This window comes from Arachis duranensis, chromosome 1, assembly GCF_000817695.3.
Source record: "Arachis duranensis cultivar V14167 chromosome 1, aradu.V14167.gnm2.J7QH, whole genome shotgun sequence".
Taxonomy (NCBI): Eukaryota; Viridiplantae; Streptophyta; class Magnoliopsida; order Fabales; family Fabaceae; genus Arachis; species Arachis duranensis.
In genome coordinates this window covers 57,544,428-57,563,139 of record NC_029772.3, presented here as the reverse complement: position 1 = coordinate 57,563,139, position 18,712 = coordinate 57,544,428, and the positions used below count along the sequence as shown (strand labels likewise).

Sequence of the window (18,712 nt, the reverse complement as noted above, 5' to 3'; positions counted from 1 at the left end):
ATGGCATTCAGAGTGTCAATCTCAAGAACTCATTTCTTCTGATTCGTCCCATTGTTCACAAGATTCCTTTTAGAAGTGTACATGAATTGGTTATTTGCAACCATTTCAATGAGTTCTTGAGCTTCTGCAGGCGTCTTCTTCAGATGAAGAGAGCCTCCAGCAGAACTATCCAATGACATCTTAGACAGTTCAGACAGACCATCATAGAAGATACCTATGATGCTCCATTCAGAAAGCATGTCAGAAGGACACTTTATGATCAATTGTTTGTATCTTTCCTAAGCTTCATAGAGGGATTCACCTTCCTTTTGTCTGAAGGTTTGGACTTCCACTCTAAGCTTACTCAATTTTTGAGGTGGAAAGAACTTTGCCAAGAAGGCATTGACTAGCTTTTCCCAAGAATTTAGGCTTTCTTTAGGTTGTGAGTCCAACCATATCCTAGCTCTGTCTCTTACAGCAAAAGGGAATAGCATAAGTCTGTAGACCTCAAGGTCAACCCCATTGGTTTTGACAGTGTCACAGATTTGCAAGAACTCAGCTAGAAATTGATGAGGATCTTCCAATGGAAGTCCATGAAACTTGCAATTCTGTTGCATTAGAGAAACTAATTGAGGCTTAAGCTTAAAGTTGTTTGCTCCAATGACAGGGATAGAGATGCTTCTCCCATAGAAGTCGGGAGTAGGTGCAGTAAAGTCACCCAGCACCTTCCTTGCATTGTTGGCATTGTTGTTGTTTTCGGCTGCCATGTCTTCTTCTTTGAGGATTTCTGTTAGGTCCTCTATAGAGAATTGTGCTTTAGCTTCTCTTAGCTTTCGCTTCAAGGTCCTTTCAGGTTCAGGGTCAGCCTCAACAAGAATGCTTTTGTCTTTGCTCCTGCTCATATGAAAGAGAAAAGAACAAGAAAATATGGAATCTTCTATGTCACAGTATAGAGATTCCTTGAGGTGTCAGAGGAAAAGAAAAATGGAAGGAAGAGGTAGAAAATTCGAACTTATTAAGGGAAGATGGAGTTCAAATTGTGCATTGAGGAGTAGTGTTAGTCCATAAATAGAAGGATGTGAGAAGAGGGGAAGAAATAAAATAAAAAGATTTTAAAAAACATTTTGAAAAAATACTAAATGATTTTCGAAAACTTAAGAGTGGAAAAAGAAATCAAGTGATTTTTGAAAAAAGATTTTGAAATAAGAGAAAAGATATGATTGAAAACTATTTTGAAAAAGATGTGATCAAGAAGATATGATTTGAAAAACAATTTAAAAAGATTTGATTTTTAAAATTAATGACTTGGCTAACAAGAAAAGATATGATTCAAACATTAAACCTTTCTCAACAGAAAAGGCAACATACTTGAAATGTTGAATCAAATCATTAATTGATAGCAAGTATTTTTGAAAATGGAAAGAAATTGATTTTGAAAAAGATTTGATTGAAAAGATTTGATTTGAAAAAGATTTGATTTTGAAAAATTTTGAAAACTTGAAAAAAATTGGCATTAAAAACAAAATCTTCCCTCTTGTGCCATCCTGGCGTTAAACGCCCAGAATGGTGCACATTCTAGCGTTTAACGCCCAAAACTCACCCCTTTTGGGCATTAAATGCCCAGCTTTTTCTATGTAATTCCTCTGCAGTATGTTCTGAAATCAAATAAACAATGCATGCAAGACACCAAACTTAAAAGTTTGTATACTATTGACACTAACAAGTTGAGAATGCATATGAGACACATAAACACTCAAGTCAAGAGAATTTATAAATCAGAGCAATGAAATCATCAAGAACAACTTGAGGATTAATGAAGACACATGCATGAATGCAAGAAGAACAGAAACATGCAATTGACACCAAACTTAACATGAGACTCTAGACTCAAGCAAAAAATATTTTTGGATTTTTTCGAAAATTAAGTGGAAAAAGAAAACAAAGATATCAATTTTTTTGGTTTTTTTTTTATGATTTTGTAATTTTTTTTTGGTTTTTTCAAAAATTAAGCGGAAAAGAAAATAAAGATATCAAAATTCCTAATGAGAATTCCAGGAATCATGCAATGTTAGTCTAAAGCTTCAGTCTAAAGATGATAATGAATAAAACATAAAGATAAAGATAGAGATACTTATATAATTCATTGTTAAGAATTTCAGACAAGCGTATGGAGATGCTTTGTCCCTTCCGTCTCTTTGCTTTCCTACTGTCTTCATCCAATCCTTCTTACTCCTTTCCATGGCAAGCTGTATGTAGGGTTTCATCGTTGTCAGTGGCTATCTCCCATCCTCTCAGCAAAAATGTTCTACGCACCCTGTCACGGCACGGCTAATAATCTGTCAGTTCTCAATCAGGTTGGAATAGAATCCAGTGATTCTTTTGCGTCTGTCACTAACGCCCAGCCTTCAGGAGTTTGAAGCTCGTCACAGTCATTCAATCATTGAATCCTACTCAGAATACCACAGACAAGGTTTAGACCTTCCAGATTCTCTTGAATACCGCCATCAATTCTAGCTTATACCACGAAGATTCCGATCAAGGGATCCAAGAGATAAACATTCAAGCCTTCCCCATGATCTAAGATAGCATAAGACTAAAGATAGCTACCAAGATAAGAATACAATAGTAAAAGGTCCTATTTGTAGAGAACTAGTAGCCTAGGGTTTACAATGATGAGTAAATGACATAAAAATCCACTTCCGGGCCCACTTGCTGTGTGCTTGGGCTGAGCATTGAAGCATTTTCGTGTAGAGACTTCTCTTGGAGTTAAACGCCAGCTTTTGTGCCAGTTTGAGCGTTTAACTCCCATTCTTGTGCTAGTTCCGGCGTTTAACGCCGGGCAGTTTTGAGCTGATTTGGAACGCCGGTTTGGGCCATCAAATCTCGGGAAAAGTATAGACTATTATATATTGCTGGAAAGCCCAGGATGTCTACTTTCCAACGCAATTGAAAGCGCGCCAATGGGGCTTTTGTAGCTCCAGAAAATTCACTTCGAGTGCAGGGAGGTCAGAATCCAACAGCATCTGCGGTCCTTTTCAACCTCTGAATCAGATTTTTGCTCAGGTCCCTCAATTTCAGCCAGAAAATACCTGAAATCACAGAAAAAGATACAAACTCATAGTAAAGTCCAGAAAAGTGAATTTTAACTAAAAACTAATAAAAATATACTAAAAACTAACTAAAACATACTAAAAACATACTAAAAACAATGCCAAAAGGCATATAAATTATCCGCTCATCAAGAGCTTGGTGAGGGAGTTCTATGCCAACACAGTACCTCAACCAGGGCAACAATATGGATACATTAGCTATGTAAGGGGGAAGTCCATTGACTACAGCCCCTCTAGCATAGAAAGAATGCTAATGGTGAAGAGGACAAGCTCTACTCGGAGCTATAAAAAGAGAATGAAGCAGCAAGACCCTGGGTTTGAGGATATTTTGAGTGAAATCTGTGTGATGAATGTGCATTGGATAAATGACAAGGATGGGATACCCAACCAATTGAGGAGAAGAGATTTGAGCCCCCAAACTAGAGGGTGGCTAGAGTTTGTGAGAAGGTCCCTAATCCCCACATCCAACACTTCAGAGGTGACTAAGGAGAGAGCTGTGCTCATCTACAGCATCAACGTGGGGGAGATGATCCCCAACAACATCAATAAAGTGCTAAAAAGCACCAGTGACAACACAAGGTTGGCATTCCACATCATTATACAGAGGCTGTGTGATGAGGCTGGAGTTGAAAAGATCATTGATGAGGTACTTGTGAAGCAAGTCAAGTTCATAACTGCCAAAAAGATGGCCAAAGTGGTGGCTGTCCACCCACTCAACAGGGCTAGAGAACGAAGAGCTCATGCTCATGAACCACAACAACAATAAGAAGAGGGAGAGGCAGAAGAGCAACCTCACTTTCTAGCACTTCAACTACCACCACACTACCAATATCAGCAATTTCCAGAGGGATTCAATTGGGAGCAATTGCAAGGAGATGTACACCAAATGAAGGGAGATCTACACCATTTGAGGGAAGATGTCAATCAATTCAAGGAGGCTCAGCAACAACAATGGAGCCAAGTCAACCAAAACATTCAACAACTCCAAGAGAATTAGGAGCATATGAGGAATGAGCAGCAAGAACAATTTGACTGGGGAGAGGTGCGAAGCGCACTGGACAAAATAAGAGAGCAAAGCAAGTGGCAACAGAGGAACTTGGCCAAATTCAGACATCTCTATGATGCCAGGACCATATCCAAGAGGCAGTATGACATCAACACACAAGCAAAGCTGAATCATTTGTGTAACGTTGTAGCCGCTCTAAACCCATGATACCCAACCTTCATGCAAAGGATGGAAGAGCTAAGTGTAAGACAAGAGGAAATCCTAGCCAAACATAAGGAAGATGAGAGGAATTACATGAGAAGGTTAGGATTCTGGAAGCCTAAGGATACCAAAGCTCAAGAAGGTTCCTCCAAGCCAGATGAAGGTGGCTCATCCCCTCCCAAGAAGAAGGACAAAGGGAAGGGGCCAATGAACTAAAGATGAAGCTGCTCAAGGTTGTTGAGTCCCATGGTTGACACTTTCCAATTTCTGAATTCTGTTTAAGCTTTGCTTTATTTACTTCTTGAATAATCATGCTAGGATAGTTTATATTTGATGCTTAGTTTCAATTTCTGTTTGAAGTCTTTATGAGTTTTTTTTACAAGAAAGAAAATGCCATGTATTTCAAGTCTTCATTACAACTTAAATAAAAGTAGAGCTTGTCTCCATAAGAGTTACTGTGAGTTGTGCAAAAACAATAAGAGAGACCAAAGCCAAGAGGGATCATCAAACAAGCTAAGAAACAAGAAACTAAGTGTAGAACCTTGGATGAACTAAAAAGAAATTGAGTCATGGGGAGCAACTAGTCCTAAAAGGTATAAGAAGGGAAGACTAAGGGGTGTTCCTTGAATATCCATAGAACCAAGAGGTAGTAAGCAATAAAGACCCAAGGCTCTGAGCATCAACTACTGGGATAGAAAAAGAAACATTAAAAAGCTCAAAAAGAATTAAGGATCTTAGTAGATGCTTGTGGTGAAGATGTGTCAAAAAGAGACATGGGCAAGTAAATTCTTAAGGGTGTCTCAACACCCAGTACCCTAAAACCAACTGGTTTGGGAGTGCTAATTGAAAGCCTAATTAAAGGGTTGTCTTGAGACAAAACACTTAGAGTCGTGGTCAAGAAAACAAAACAACCTTTACTACTTCAGGGTGACAATTAATAGAAAGGACCCCTAAAGCCTATACCTGAGGGAACCCTCAAGGATCCAAGAGCTCTCCATGACAATTAAAACATTCATACATGTGTTAGGCACTTAGTTTTACTCTTAGTTGTATTGCAATTATTCAAAGCCAAGGCCTCAAGATATAAAGGTTTACTCACATTGATTTGCTTGGGACAAGCAAAGCTTAAGTTTGGTGTTGTGATGACTTGCATCATCTACCCTTCTTTCTTGCATAAAGAAGGCCATAAAAGAGCAAAAATCTTATTTGATCAGTACAATTCATGCATTATTTGATGAATATTATGGTACACTACTATGAGATGAGTTGTGCTGAATTTTGGGTGAAATAGGCATAAAAAATGGGAAGCAGACAAACAAGAAGCTGGACGTGTGAAACTGGCGTGCCACTTGGGAGCAAACGCCACAAAAATGCACTGGCGTGGCACGCCAGGAGCTAAGCGTGGCACGCCAGTACTAAATTCCAGAAGGGAAATCCAAGTATGCATGTGGGCATGGCACGCCAGGGACTGGGCGTGGCACGTTGGTACAAAATTCCAGAAAGCAAAATGGAGGACACAAAAGGGGGGTGGCACGCCAGGTTGGGCGTGGCACGCCTAACCCATCAACTACTATGGGCGTGCCACTTGAGCAAAGGGGCGTGGCACGCCAACTCACCATCTCAAGAAGAACCTCCACTATGGCGTGCCACTTGGTGTCGAAGGCGTGGCACGCCAGTTCCAAAAAGTCACTTTGGTGTGCCACTTGAAGACCCAGGCGTGGCACGCCAAGCTTGAAGATTGCACAAATACATGGGCGTGCCACTTGAGCAGCATGGCGTGGCACGTTGGTACACTGATCCAGAGAAGGGGCTGAAGGCAATTGAAGACTGGGCGTGCCACTTGGTATCGAAGGCGTGGCACGCCATTCACTATTCTTCACTTAGGCGTGCCACTTGAGCGACCACGCGTGGCACGCCAGTGTCATTCAGGGGGCAAAGAAGCATTAGGGCGTGCCACTTGAGTTCGTGGCATGGCACGCCAAACAGAGGAACCATTCACACACAAAGGGGCGTGGCACGCCAGACCCTGGGCGTGGCACGCTAGTGCAACTTTCCATAGGAGCTTAGCCAAGCACTCAACAAGGACGTGGAACGCCAGACCCTGGGCGTGCCACTCCAGTTCAAGTTTCCAGAGGCAAAGGAAAGTGGAAAAAGCAAAGGGCGTGCCACTTGAGCTCGAAGGCATGGCGCGCCAGCACAAGACTTCCACTATGGCGCGCCACTTAAGTTCGAAGGCGTGGCACGCCAAGGTTGATAGAGAGACGAGCGTGCCATTTGAAGGATTGAGCGTGGCACGCCAAGCTAGTTTGAAGGGCACGTGACATGCCGGTGGAGCGCCAGCCACATGCCAGCTAAGAAGTCACACTTATTGAGTGTTTTCTTTCCCTCCAAAATGTAATTTTCCCTTTTTCACTTTTGTAATTCTTTTATTTTTACTAGGAGTAGTATAAATACTCCCAAGGAGTACTGAATAGGGGTTAAACAATTAGTTCTAGATCCACTTTTACACTCCACTTTTGAGTACTTTTCAAGCTATGAGTAGCTAACTTCCCTCTCATTGAGAGAGGGAGCTCTGTTGCACTTGATGGATTGATAATAGTGAAATTCTTCTTCTCTTCATCTTCTCTTTGATTTGTTAGAAGGAATTTCGTTCTTAATGCTTAGTGTTCAATTATCTTGGGAAAGAGATTGAATGCAATTAGGTTTCATGGGAACCTTGGGAAAGGAAACATGAAACCATGCTTGAAATCCCTTCTCACACTTGAGTAGAATCTGGGTTTTGGTGATGGGATACGTGACATATAATTCCCCCTCTACCTGGACCTATGAGGGTGTGTGGTATAAACAGGGACCAAGCATATCTCTCTTTATGAGCAATTAGACCAAGGAATTGGCTATTGATCAAGATCTGAGAGATTAAATCACCAAGGGATTGGGGCTCAATCAATCATGATTGCCAAGAGGTCAATGAGTTGCATGATTGAAGAGGATATGAGCTAGATTTGATCCAAAGAGACAACATCTCCCAATCTCAATGAATTTCTCCATTATTATCTATCCATTTCTTTACAGCTTAATTTTACATTCAACAATTCCCCACTCCCATTTACATTCAAGTCATTTATGATTCAGCACTTTACATCTGCAATTTCCATTTCTGCACTTTATTGCTTTTCTTTATATTCTAGTCGTTTACATTGATGTCATTACTTACAATTCTGCACTTCACAATCTTATTGATCTGCTTAACTAATTCATCAATCAATTAAAACTGCTTGAATTTGCTAATCTCTGTGGATACGATCCTACTCCACTGTGGGTTATTACTTGGCGATAATTTTGGTGCGCTTGCCAAAAGAACAAATTCACTAATTTTTGAAAGGGATAGTGAATTCCGGTCATCAATGCCTCGTTTAGAAAGTCACGTGCTACACGTTTTAGGAGCCTCTTTGTCCCAATTTTGGAGGTTCTGAAGCCAAAAGGGAAGCTCACTCATGGGGAAAGAAGATAACCAATCATACATGAATTTTATAAGTTTTAGTTAGTTTTTCCTATAAAGAGAAACTCTCACTTCTCTCTAGGATTTATTAGGGTTTTTGAAATTTGCACTTTAGTTTTGCAATTTAGCTTATCTTAATTGTAAGTTTCTCTTAATTTTTTTATCTCATGCACTATACTTACTTAGATTTTCTTATAATTAAGGTTACTTTGTTAGTATATGCACTAGTGAATCCTTGAGTTTCTTGTTAATAAATTTGATGTTTTGAGATTTATATATACTTGATTGAATTGTTAGTATTGATTGTTTGCATTATTTGGATATAGTTTCCATTAGATTTTGTAATTTACTATGCTTTATTATTATGTCCACTAAGTGTTTGTTGAAATGCTCATTTTGAATATGGAGTAGATTTTCATTCCTTGGTTTGGGGTTTAAGTAATTAAGATCCGACAATCATTAATGTCCAACATTGAATGGTAGTTTTGGGTTGTTAGTTGATCTTGTTTCTACTAACGCTAGATTTTTACTAAACTTAATTAGTAAGTTATCTAGGATTTGTGGATTAAGATTAATTATGCCTACTTGACTTTTTCCATTAGTTAGGAGTTAACTAAGTGGGATTAACTCATTATAATTGTCATAGTTGTAGTTATGACAAGAATAAGATTCCTTAACTTTCAACCCTTAGTCAAGGTTCTTTCATGCATTTGAATTACATTCTTCATTATCTTATTGCTTCAATCTTCCCTAGTTTGCTTTAATTGTCTTTTACTATAGTGGTAGCTTAATCGTTGCTTTCCATTCATGCTTGCTTAGTTAATTGTTTTGCTTGTTTATTAATTCTAACTTTTTGACATTTAATTGTTTTTTGGCTCATTTAATTTCTAATCCCTTTAATTTCCATTTTATGCGTGAAAACCACTGAGTTCACAACCAATGATGTGCACTTGATTGCTAGTCCTAGGGAGAACAACCCAGGATTAATACTCCCGGTTAATTACTTTGTAACTCTATGACACTCTTTGTTTAAACTTTGATCCATGTTGTTTGTTGGTTGAGAGCTATACTTATAACGAATCCATCATTTCATTTAGCAAAATTCCTAACCGACATCCGATTCGGCATCAGCTGCACACAAAATTTATGTGATGTGCATATTTCATTGGTGCAGTATACAAATTTTTACACATAGCGCACAAATTTTTGAAGCACAACATATAAATTTTTGCTGCACAAAAATTTATGTGTTGTGCATCAAATTTCTGTGCTTTAGTTTTCTGAACGTTTATAGAAGAAGATGAAGATGAAGACGATGATGATGATGACAATAAAGGAGGATGAGGAGAAAAAAAGAAGAAATTAAACAACAACAACATCAAGAAGACGACGTTGACAGTGGTGGCAGTAGTGACAATGATAACGACATTGAAGAAAGAAGCACGCAACAAAATAACATGATCCAATTTCACAAACAGTGCTTTGTAGATTGAAAACTTCTTAAACAAAATGTAATTAATATAAAATTCTAAATAGAATGCACCAAAACTCAGCACAACAGCAAAAATCAAAAGAAAAGGAAGAAGGAGGTGTCAAGAATGAATCTTTATTCATTAAGAGAGAGAGAGAGAGAGAGAGAGAGAGAGAGAGAGAGAGAGAACGTAATAAGAGAGAGAGAGAGGCACATGAGTAGGATTTTTTTTAACATCTTAGTTACACTTGGTTGGTAAAAAGATTTGAACACCTAACATATTTTATATTTTTATTGGGTAATGAATATTTGATTATGGTGTAAAATGGAAGAATAAAGATAAATATAATGAAGAAAAAGAAGAATAGGTGTTCCTGGCAGAAAGTTCGGCTAAGGCTAAGGCGAACTTCAGTAAATTTTACGCAGTTCACCTAAGGCCAAGGAAAACTTTGTTGCATTTGCTGAAGTTTGTCCAACCTAGGGCATGGACGAACTTCTCCAAATTCCAAAAACAAAAAACGGATCCTTGAAAAATGAAAAATAAAGATGAAATGTTTTTTTTGCAATTTTTTTTATTTTATAATAGTAGAAAATGCTACAGACATTGTTGTCAAACTCGCAAGTTAACTTATAAACTTGCATAAGTTTAGGTAGTAGAATCGAGTTAACTCGAACAAAAAGCTCATTTTTAGTTAGACTCAAATAGACTCGGGTAGACTCACACAAACTCGGTCAAAATCGCGAATTTAAGAGTGAGTCAGCGAGTTCGTATTAGGTGCATTTAATCATATTCACAATCTAGATTTAGGATTATATTAAATAAAATAAAGTTTAAGATTTAAGTTTTGTTTAGGTTAACCAATCTATAAGATTTTTTGAAGTAAAGTAGCATTTAAGATTATTGAGATAAAGTAGGATTTCACGATTAGGATTGAAGAGCAAATTGTGCAGTTAGGGATTGAATGTATTAGAGTAGGGTTTATGGTTAAATACAATGTTGGCTAATCAAACGTACTGAACATAGGTTGCTGACAGATGTTTGAAACATTAAAACACACTTAATTTTTATAACGTGCAAATTTTGTTGTTTTTTTTTTATATTAAAACAAATGCTATTTTATACTATAAATCTTGATAATAAAAAAAGGTTAAATTGTATAGTTGGTTCTTATACTTTTAGTGAAATTATAAATTGGTCCCTACACTTTAAAAGTTTGTAATTGGGTTGATGAGCGGATAATTTATACGCTTTTTGGCATTGTTTTTACATAGTTTTTAGTATGATTTAGTTACTTTTTAGTATATTTTTATTAGTTTTTAAGCAAAATTCAAATTTCTGGACTTTACTATGAGTTTGTGTGTTTTTCTGTGATTTTAGGTATTTTCTAGTTGGAATTGAGGGACCTGAGCAAAAATCTGATTCAGAGGCTGACAAAGTACTGCAGATGCTGTTAGATTCTGACCTCCCTGCACTCGAAGTAGATTTTCTGGAGCTAAAAAACTTCAAATTCTGCGCTCTCAATTGGGTTGGAAAGTAGACATCCAGGGCTTTCCAGCCATATATAATAGTCCATACTTTGCATGAGTTTTGATGACGTAAAATGGCGTCAAAACGGCAGCTTTCTACCCTTTTCTGGCGTCAAAACGCCAGAACTGGCATAAAAGTTGGAGTTAAACGCCCAAACTGGCACCAAAGCTGATGTTTAACTCCAAGAAAGACCTCTACACGTGTAAAACTCAATGCTCAGCCCAAGCACACACCAAGTGGGCCCGGAAGTAGATTTCTGCATTATTTACCTATTTCTGTAAACCCTAGTAGCTAGTTTCATTATAAATAGGACCTTTTACTATTGTATTTTCATCTTGAATCTTGGAATCTTGGGACCATTGTTCACGTTTTGGGAGGCTGGCCATTCGGCCATGCCTACCCTATTTTCACTTATGTATTTTCAACGGTGGAGTTTCTACACACCATAGATTAAGGGTGTGGAGCTCTGCTGTTCCTCGAGTATTAATGCAATTACTATTGTTTTCTATTCAATTCATGCTTATTCTTATTCTAAGATATCCGCTTGGACTTCAACATGATGAATGTGATGATCCGTGACACTCATCACTATTCTCAACCTATGAACGCGTGTCTGACAACCACTTCCGTTCTACCTTAGATCGAGCGTATATCTCTTAGCCTCCATTCCGAAAGATCGGAGTCTTCATGGTATAAGCTAGAATTATTGGCGGCCATTCCTAATATTCGGAAAGTCTAAACCTTGTATGTGGTATTCCGAGTAGGATCTGGAAAGGGATGACTGTGACGAGCTTCAAACTCGCGAGTGTTGGGTGTAGTGACAGACGCAAAAGGATCACTAGATTCTATTCCAACATGATCGAGAACCGACAGATGATTAGCCGTGCGGTGACAGCGCATTTGGACCATTTTCACTGAGAGGACGAGAAGTAGCCATTGACAACGGTGATGCCCAACATACAGCTTGCCATGGAAAGGAGTATGAAGGATTGGATGAAGGCAGTAGGAAAGCAGAGATTCAAGAGGGATAAAGCATCTCCATACACTTATCTGAAATTCTCACCAATGAATTACATAAGTATCTCTATCTTTACTTTATGTTTTATTTATCTCTTTAATTATTAAAACTCCATAACCATTTGAATCCGCCTGATTGAGATTTACAAGGTGACCATAGCTTGCTTCAAGCCGACAATCTCTGTGGGATCGACCCTTACTCACGTAAGGTTTATTACTTAGATGACCCAGTGCACTTGCTGGTTAGTTGTGCGAAGTTATGAAAAAGAGATGAGATTACAATTGTGCGTGCCAAGTTGTTGGCACCATTGTGTGATTACAATTTCGTGCACCAAGTTTTTGGCGCCGTTGCCGGGGATTGTTCGAGTTTGGACAACTGACGGTTTATCTTGTTGCTCAGATTAGTAATTTTCTTTTTGTTTCAACCTTTATTTTATTCTCAAAAAGCTTTCAAAAATATTTCAAAATTCTTTCTTCTTTTTCGTTCTTTTCAAAATAATTTTCGAAAAACCCAATAAAAAATTCATAAAATCATAAAAACTCAAAAATATTTCACGGTTCTTGTTTGAATCTAGGGCCAAATTTTAAGTTTGGTGTCAATTGCATGATTTTATTTGTCTTGCAATTTTCGAAACACATGCATTGTGTTCTTGATGATCTTCAAGTCGTTCTTGATGAATTGCCTTGTTTGATCTTCATGATTTATTGATTTGCACTGCATGATGTTCTTCATATGCATTCTTGCATTCATATGGCCAAACATGAGAAAGTTCTAAGTTTGGTGTCCTCCATGATTTCTTTCATTAAGAAAACTGAGTTCTTGATGTTCATCTTGATCTTCAAGATTGTTCTTGGTGTTCATCTTGACATTCATAATGTTCCTACATATATCTTGTGTTTTGATCCAAGAATTATATGTTTTGACTCATTTTATTGTTTTTCAAAATTGAAAACATATATTCTTGAATAAAGGATTTAGCAAAATGAAGATCCAAGAACATAAAGCAGAGGAATTACAGAGAAAAAGCTGGGCGTTTAAAACGCCCAGTGAAGAAGGAAAACTGGCGTTTAAACGCCAGACAAAGTACCTGGCTGGGCGTTTAAACGCCCAAGCCATGCAGCAATTGGGCGTTAAACGGCCGAAACATGCAGCTCCTGGACGTTTAACGCCAGGATGACACAAAGAGAGGAATTTTGTTTTCAAATCAAATCTTTTTCAAATCTTCATATTTTTTTTCAAAATCAAATATTTTTCAAATCAAATATTTTCAATCATCTTTTTCAAAATCATATCTTTTCAAACATATATTTTTTTTAAAAAAATCAAATCTTTTTAATTTCCTTTCCAAATCTTTTTCAAAATAAATTTCAATCATATCTTTTCAAACATATCTTTTTCAAATCATATCTTTTTCAAAATCAATTTCAAAATATTTTTTAACTTCTTATCTTTTTCAACTTTATTTCTTATCTTTTTCAAAACCACAACCAATTTTTCAAAAATTTATTTTAAAATTTTATTCTTTTTATTTTCAACACTAACATTCCTCCTCCATTGTTAATTCGAACTCCATCTCTCTTTGTGTGTTCAAATTCTTCCTTACCTACCTCATCCTTCCATTCTTGTTTTCCTCTGACACCTCAAGGAATCTCTATACTGTGACATAGAGGATTCCATATTTTCTTTGCTTTCTTCTCTTTCATATGAGCAGGAACAAAGATAAAGGCATACTTGTTGAAGCTGATCCTGAACCTGAAAGGACTCTGAAGAGGAAGCTAAGAGCAGCTAAAGCACAAAACTCTGAAGAGGACCTCACTGAAATTTTCAAAAAGGAAGCAGCAAAAGAAACAATTATGGCCGAACCAAACAACAATGCAAGGAAGATGCTTGGTGATTTTACTACACCAACTTCCAACTTCTATGGAAGAAGCATCTCAATTTCTGCCATAAGAGCAAACAATTTTGAGCTAAAGCCTCAATTAGTTTCTCTATTGCAACAGAACTGCAAGTTTCATGGACTTCCATCAGAAGACTCTTATCAGTTTTTAACTGAGTTCTTGCAGATCTATGATACTGTTAAGACCAATGGAGTTGATCCTGAAGTCTACAAGCTTATGCTTTTCCCTTTTGCTGTAAGAGACAGAGCTAGAACATGATTGGACTCACAACTCAGAGATAGCCTGGACTCTTAGGATAAGCTGGTCACGACTTTCTTAGCCAAGTTCTTTCCTCCTCAAGAGTTGAGCAAGCTTAGAGCAGATGTTCAAACCTTCAGACAGAAAGAGGGTGAATCCCTCTATGAAGCTTGGGAAAGATACAAGCAACTGACCAAAAAGTGTCCTTCTGACATGCTTTCAGAATGGACCACATTAGATATATTCTATGATGGTCTGTTTGAATTTTCAAAGATGTCACTGGACCACTCTACAGGTGGATCCATTCACCTAAAGAAAATGCCTGCAGAAGCTCAAAAACTTATTGAAATGGTTGCAAATAACTAGTTCATGTATACCTCTGAGAGGAATCCTGTGAGTAATGGGATGCCTCAAAAGAGAGGAGTTCTTGAAATTGATGCTCTGAATGCCATACTGGCTCAGAACAAGATATTGACCCAACAAGTCAATATGATCTCTCAGAGTTTGAATGGATTGCAAAATGCATCCAACAGTACTAAAGAAGCATCTTCTGAAGAAGAAGCTTATGATCCTGAGAACCCTACAATGGCAGAGGTGAATTACATGGGTGACGCCTTTGGAAATATCTATAATCCTTCATGGAAAAATCATCCAAATTTTTCATGGAAGGATTAACAGAAGCAAGGCTTCAATAATAACAATGGTGGAAGAAACATGTTTAGCAATAGCAAAACTTTCCGATAATCATCTCAGCAACAGACAGAGTATTCTAAGCAGAATCCTTCTAACTTAGCAAACATAATCTCTGATTTATCTAAGGCCACTCTTAGTTTCATGACTGAAATAAGATCCTCCATTAGAAATTTGGAGGCACAAGTGGGTCAGTTGAGTAAAAGGGTTACTGAAACTCCTCCTAGCACTCTCCCAAGCAATACAGAAGAGAATCCCATAGGAGAGTGCAAGGCCATTGATATAATCAACATGGCCGAAACCTTAGAGGAGGAGGAGGACGTGAATCCCAATGACAAAGACCTCAGGGGACGTCCAATGGTCAGTATGGAATCCCCTAATGAGGAACCAAAGGAATCTGAGGCTCATACAGAGGCCATAGAGATTCCCTTGGACCTCCTTTTACCATTCATGAGCTCTGATGACTATTCATCTTCTGAAGAGGATGAAGACATTGTTGAAGGGCAAGTTGCCCAATATTTAGGAGCAATCATGAAGCTGAATGCCAAGCTATTTGGTAATGAGACTTGGGAGGAAGAGCCTCCTTTGCTCACCAATGAACTGAATACATTGGTTCAGCAAAATTTACCTCAAAAGAAATAGGATCCTGGTAAATTCTTAATACCCTATACCATAGGAACCATGACCTTTGAAAAAGCTCTGTGTGACCTGGGGTCAGGGATAAACATGATGCCACTCTCTGTAATAGAGAAACTGGGAATATATGAGGTACAGGCTGCCAAATTCTCATTAGAAATGGCAGATAAATCTACGAAAAAGGCTTATGGACTAGTAGAGGACATGCTAGTGAAGGTTGAAGGTCTTTACTTCCCTACTGATTTCATAATGCTAGACACTAGGAGGGATGAGGATGAATCTATCATCCTTGGAAGACCCTTCCTAGCCACAGCAAGAGCTGTAATTGATGTTGACAGAGGAGATTTGATCCTTCATGTGAATGAAGAATGCCTTGTGGTAAAAACTCAAGGTTCTCCATCTGTAACTATGGAGAGTAAGCATGAAGAGCTTCTCCCTATACAGAGTCAAACAAAGCCCCCACATTCAAACTCTATGTTTGGTGTTGGGAGGCCACAGCCAAACTCTAAGTTTGGTGTTGAGAGATCTCAACCATACTCTGATCGTCTGTGAGACTCCATGAGAGCTCACTGTCAAGCTATTGACATTAAAGAAGTGCTTATTAGAAGACAACCCAATTTTATTTTAATTTTATCTATATTATTTTGTTTTTTTTAGGTTGATGATCATGTGAAGTCACAATGACAATTACAAAAATAAAGAAACAAATCACAAACAGCATTAAAAACAGCACACCCTGGAGGAAGGACTTACTGGCGTTTAAACGCCAGTAAGGGTAGCAAAATGGGCGTTTAAACGCCCAATCAGGCACCTTTCTGGGTGTTTAAACGCTAGAATAGGGCACCAGACTGGCGTTTAAACATCAGAACAGGGTAACAAACTGGCGTTTAGACGCCAGAACAGGAAGGAAAGCTGGCGTTTAAACGCCAGAACCAGGGCAGCAAACTGGCATTTATACGCCAGAATTGCACTCTAAGGCATTTTGAACGCCTAATTGGAGCAGGGATGAGAAATCCTTGCCCCTCAGGATCTATGGACCCCACAGGATCCCTACCAACCTCAACTTACTCTCTCTCCTCTTCACACCTTTCTACAACACTCTTCCCCAAATACCCTTCACCAATCACTTCGTTAACTCTTCCCCAAAAACCCCCACCCACCTTCAAAATTCAAGACCATTTCCCTCCCAAACCCACCCAAACCTTTCAACCACTACCCCCTTTTTTCCCTATAAATACCCACCTTCACTCCTTCATTTTCACACATCACAACCACCCTCTTCTACCCTTGGCCGAACCCTATACACCCTCCATCTCCTCCATTTTCTTCTTCTTCTACATCTTTCTTTCTTCTTTTGCTAGGAGACGAGAAAATATTTTAAGTTTGGTGTGGTAAAAGCATTGCTTTTTGTTTTTCCATAACCATTTATTGCACCCAAGGCCAGAGAAGCCTCTAGAAAGAGGAAAGGGAAGGCAACTGCCACCACCTCTGAGTCATGGGAGATGGAGAGATTCATCTCAAAAGACCATCAAGACCACTTCTATAAAGTTGTGGCCAAGAAAAAGGTGATCCCTGAGGTCCCTTTTAGGCTCAAAAAGAGCGAATATCCCTGATTATCCGTCAAATATCCATAGTATCATGATTGGAGAGGAAGTAGAAGTTCATGGAATCATACCTCTAGAACTCTACAAGGTGGCTGACAAGTCCTCACCATTGGCATGATTAGCCTTTCCTCATCTCATATGTCACCTTTGCTATTCAGCTGGGATTGTCATATAGGGAGACATCCTCATTGAAGAGGACAAGCCCATCACTAAGAAGAGGATAGAGCAAACTAGAGAGCCCATTCATGGCACTCAACAAGAGCATGAGGAAGTCCCTCATCAAGAAATCCCTGAGATGCCTCAAGGGATGCAATTTCCTCTACACAATTATTGGGAGTAACTCAACACTTCTTTGGAAACCTTGAGTTACAACATGGACCAATTAAGGGTGGAACACCAAGAGCACTCCATCATTATCCATGAGATTAGAGAAGATCAAAGAGCTATGAGGGAGGAGCAACAAAGGCAAGGAAGAGACATAGAGGAGCTCAAGAGCCCCATTGGTTCTTTAAGAGGAGGAAGATGCCACCCTCACTAAGGTGGACTCATTCCTTAATCTCCTTGTCTATTTATTTTTCTGTTTTCGGCTTTATGCTGTATGTTTTATCTATGTTTGTGTCTTCACTACATGATCATTAGTGTCTAGTGTTTATGTTTTAAAGATATGAATAACTCCATGAATCCTTCACCTCTCTTAAATGAAAAATGTGCTTAATTACAAAAGAACAAGAAGTACTTGGATTTCAAATTTTATCTTGAAACTAGTTTAATTATTTTGATGTGGTGGCAATACTTTTTGTTTTCTGAATGAATGCTTGAACAGTGCATATTTTTTATCTTGTTGTTTATGAATGTTAAAATTATTGGCTCTTAAAAGAATGATGAACAAAGAGAAATGTTATTGATAATATGAAAAATCATGAAATTGATTCTTAAAGCAAGAAAAAGCAGTGAACAAGAAAGCTTGCGAAAAAAAGAGAAAAAAAAGTAGCGAAAAAAAAAGAAAAAATGGCGAAAAAAAGAGAGAAAAGAAAAAGAAAAAGCAAGCAGAAAAAGCCAATAGCCCTTTAAACCAAAAGGCAAGGATAAAAAGGATCCAAGGCTTTGAGCATCAATGGATAGGAGGGCCTAAAGGAATAAAATCCAGGCTTAAGCAGCTAAATCAAGCTGTCCCTAACCATGTGCTTGTGGCATGCAGGTCCAAGTGAAAAGCTTGAGACTGAGTGGTTAAAGTCGTGATCCAAAGCAAAAGAGTGTGCTTAAGAACTTTGGACACCTCTAATTGGGGACTTTAGCAAAGCTAAGTCACAATCTGAAAAGGTTCACCCAGTTATGTGTCTATGGCATTTATGTATCCGGTGGTAATACTGGAAAACAATGTGCTTAGGGCCACGGCCAAGACTCATAAGTAACTGTATTCAAGAATCAACGTACTGAACTAGGAGAATCAATAACACTATCTAAAATTCTAAGTTCCTATAGATGCCAATCATTCTGAATTTCAATGGAAAAAGTGAGATGCCAAAACTGTTCAGAAGCAAAAAGTTACAAACCCCACTCATCTAATTAGAACTAAGTTTCATTGATACTGTGGGATTCATTGTATATTCTCTTTTTTTTATCCTATTTTGTTTTCAGTTGCTTGGGGACAAGCAACAATTTAAGTTTGGTGTTATGATGAGCGGATAATTTATACGCTTTTTGGCATTGTTTTTACATAATTTTTAGTATGATTTAGTTACTTTTTAGTATATTTTTATTAGTTTTTAAGCAAAATTCACATTTCTGGACTTTACTATAAGTTTGTGTATTTTTCTGTGATTTCAGGTATTTTC

The 18,712-nt window shown here is 38.1% G+C and overlaps 1 non-coding gene and 1 pseudogene across 1 annotated transcript; one reads left to right on the top strand and one right to left on the bottom strand.

Moving 5' to 3' along the window:
* LOC107490300 (uncharacterized) overlaps positions 1–18,712 on the top strand; it is a 140,260-nt pseudogene that overhangs the window by 52,455 nt on the left and 69,093 nt on the right.
* LOC127742420 (small nucleolar RNA R71) lies at positions 14,059–14,166 on the bottom strand. Its single transcript, XR_008003665.1, has one exon. It is a non-coding gene; the product is annotated as a small nucleolar RNA R71 (small nucleolar RNA).